The sequence below is a fragment of the Crocuta crocuta genome, unplaced genomic scaffold (assembly GCF_008692635.1).
Source record: "Crocuta crocuta isolate KB4526 unplaced genomic scaffold, BGI_CrCroc_1.0 scaffold7, whole genome shotgun sequence".
NCBI classification, from domain to species: Eukaryota; Metazoa; Chordata; class Mammalia; order Carnivora; family Hyaenidae; genus Crocuta; species Crocuta crocuta.
Window position 1 is genome coordinate 6,710,055 of NW_027531904.1, and position 3,123 is coordinate 6,713,177.

The window sequence follows — 3,123 nt, forward strand, 5'->3', positions numbered from 1 at the left end:
TTCTTCTTCTTTTTTTTTAATTTTTATTTCTTTCCGAGAGAGAGAGAGAGAGAGAGAGAGAGAGAGCAGGGGAGAGTCAGAGAGAGAGGGAGACACAGAATCTGAAACAGGCTCCAGGCTCTGAGCTGGCAGTCAGCACAGAGCCCGACGCGGGGCTTGAACCCACGAACCATGAGATCATGACCTGAGCCAAAGTCAGATGCTCAACCGACTGAGCCACCCGGGCGCCTGAGTGTACTTCTTAAATACTAGCGCTCGTTCTGCTGGGAACTGTGTTTCCTCCCCCACGACACAGCCCAGAAGGTGACCTTTTCTTTCCCTGGCTCTAAGCTGTTTATCATCCCAAGCCACCAGCACCCCCTACACTTGAGGACAGACCATCTCAGGAATGCCTGGGACGTGCACGTATGGCACCATGGCCAGCCATTCACTGAACCCACGTCAGGTGCTCACAAGGTCATCCAGATGGCCCGAAGGAGACCGGCAACCTGCTCTTCCGCTCTCAGCCCCATGACACGGGTTAGGAATGCCCTTGACAAAGATCTCACCAGTCCACTGCCCTTGCATGTTTCAAAACCTGGATCCAGACTACCATTTCCCACTTGACTTGTCTTCTCTCCGTCACGTCTCTGCCCCCACAAGTCACAGAGACTGTCGCCATGTTGACAACTACATGCTCTGGGAGCGTGCTCTAGAATTATCCCACATAAGCCTCATAGCAACCCCGTGAAGTAGGTACTATTCTTGTCCCAAATCCTGTGGATGAGAAATCAGAGCTCGGGTGGTGTGCTGACTTGCCCACAGAAGTGTAGAAAGGACCCAGTATTTTTGCTTTCTCCCTCAAATGTCTTCCTTTCTCAGTTCGTGCACGACTATTTTACATTCTTTAACATATTGCTTACTACTAAGCGTTCTCAGGCGGAAAGACAGTAGTAGAAGCCATGGGTCTGAAAAGATGGCTCAGGAGAGGGTGTGCTGTGGGGAGGGCTGGGGGAGGGACCATTGATGGGACCCTGGGGGTCACCAACGTTTAAGGGTCCCTGAGGAAGAGAGGACCGGGAAGGGCTGTCACAGATGTCCACGCGATGGTCCGTGGTGGGGAAGCTACAAAGTGGAGGAGTAAATAGGCGCCAAAATCCAAAATTCTGAATTTAGCAATCCAGAAGCCATCGCTGATCTTGGCAGGGGGCTTTTCTTTATTTCCTTACCAGATGGTGAGGAGGCTGGACCAGGACAAGCGAGACCCAATCACAGTGGGTTGAAGAGAGGCTGGGAGGTAGCAGTGAGGTCAGCCAGTGTAAACCTCTCTTCCAGCAAGAACACGGGAGGGAGATGCTAGATGGAAGGAGGGTTTTGGGGGTGTAGCTCTTAGTTCGTTGTTCTGAAATGTTTATTTATTTTTGAGAGCGAGAGAGTGTGGGGGAGGGGCAGAGAATCCCAAGTAGCTTCTGCAGTGTCCGCGCAGAACCCGACGCGGGGCTCAAACCCACGAACCGCGAGATCATGACCTGAGCCCAAGTCGGACACTTCAGCCACCCAGGCACCCATGTTGTTGTTATTTTAAACTGGGACTATTCTTAGCAAATGTATATGCTGAAGGAAAGGAGCCAGCAGAGGTGAGGCTGAAGGTGCCAGTAAGAGAGGAGGGTGATGGGGGGAGGTAGCTGAGGGGTCCAAGCTGCAGAGGGGGGAGCACCCACCTCATCTCCTGGGGAGGAGCGAGCTGCAGTGGGTGCTGCCTGGAGGCCCCTAATATTCCCGACAGATAAGTGAGGGAGATGAATAGTTGGGGGGCTTCGAGGGGAGTGCTGGGGAGCACAGCGCGGGGAGGCTGCCGGGAGAGGCAGCTGAAGTAGGAAGTAACACACATGCAGCAGGACAGTCCCCGTAAGTGTCATTGCCCAGCAGCCCTATACCTGGACTTCCTTCTGGACGCTGGGGGTGTCTGTGGTCAGTAAGCTCACCAAGCTCATTCTTCACCTCCTTTCTGACTGCTTCCCCCCCAGGAGGTGACATTTCCTCCAGGCTCTAAGGACAGCTCACCACAGTCCCCCAACCTGTAAGAAGTGAGGATTTCTTGGGGCGCCCGGTGGCTCAGTCCGTTGACCGTCCAACTTCCAACTTCTGCTCATGTCACGATCTCGCGGTTCGTGAGTTCGGGCCCTGTGTGGGGCTCTGTGCTGTCAGCGCAGAGCCTGCTTCGGATCCTCTGTCTCCCTCTCTCTGCTTCTCGCCACTCACGCACTCTCTCTCAAAAATAAATAAACATTAAAAAAATTTTGAAAAGAAGTGAGGATTTCTTTCCACCACGTGAGGTCGCAAGAAGTTGGTGGAAGCTGACAGTCTGCAGCCTGGAAAAGGGCCCTCACCAGACACGGAATCAGCCAGCGCCTCTATCTGGGACCTCCCAGCCTGCAGAACGGAGAGAAATCAATGTTAGTTATTTCCATCGCCCCGTCTAAGGTAATTCGCTACAAGCAGCCTGACCTGTAGCCCCGTGTGCAGAATGAGGAAGTGAGTCGTTTTGCCCAGAACAGGGCAGGACTTTCCAGCTCGGGGTCAGTGGTTTTTCCACTGTGTCACGGGATGTAACCACAGGTGCCTGAAGTCTCCCCTTACTTGGTCAAACAGAAAATACGTCCTTGGAATTGACCTCCCTGGTCTCAACCTAGATACAGGACTTCATTGCAAGCACTGGCCCTTTTCCTCTGAAACAGATTTACCCCTTCGATGATTTAGACCTGACTCACGTGAAGAGGCAAATAGGTTTCCTCCCTGATCTAGGGGTAGTGGCGGCCCAGGAGCCCATCTGAAAAGAGTTCTGTGATCGATTAGCCAGGTCTGCCAGGGCCAAGGCATAGGGAGAGTTAATCCTGTTTGCTAAATATTTGCCCAAATGAGTAAAGAGGTACGGTGGGGGACAAACTGTAAGGATTAGCTTTGCAGAAAAGCTGGGGAAGGGAAGAGATTCCAGAAGAGATTCCAGAGAAGTCTGGTTTCTATCTCCCAGCTGAGCAATCTGGAGCTGTATGGCTGCTGATTGAGAAGATTCCTGCCTATTTGGGGGGTCAAGGCAGGGGGGGGTCCACGAGGGAGAAGCACATTCAGCAGCACCTCCTGGAG

At 52.9% G+C, this 3,123-nt stretch overlaps 1 long non-coding RNA gene and 1 other non-coding gene across 5 annotated transcripts in view; one reads left to right on the plus strand and one right to left on the minus strand.

Moving 5' to 3' along the window:
* The window catches only part of LOC144240081 (uncharacterized), a 28,990-nt gene that overhangs the window by 17,886 nt on the left and 7,981 nt on the right, over positions 1-3,123 (plus strand). The window lies entirely within an intron of this gene.
* On the minus strand, positions 142-226 carry TRNAQ-UUG (transfer RNA glutamine (anticodon UUG)). Its single transcript has one exon. It is a non-coding gene; the product is annotated as a tRNA-Gln (tRNA).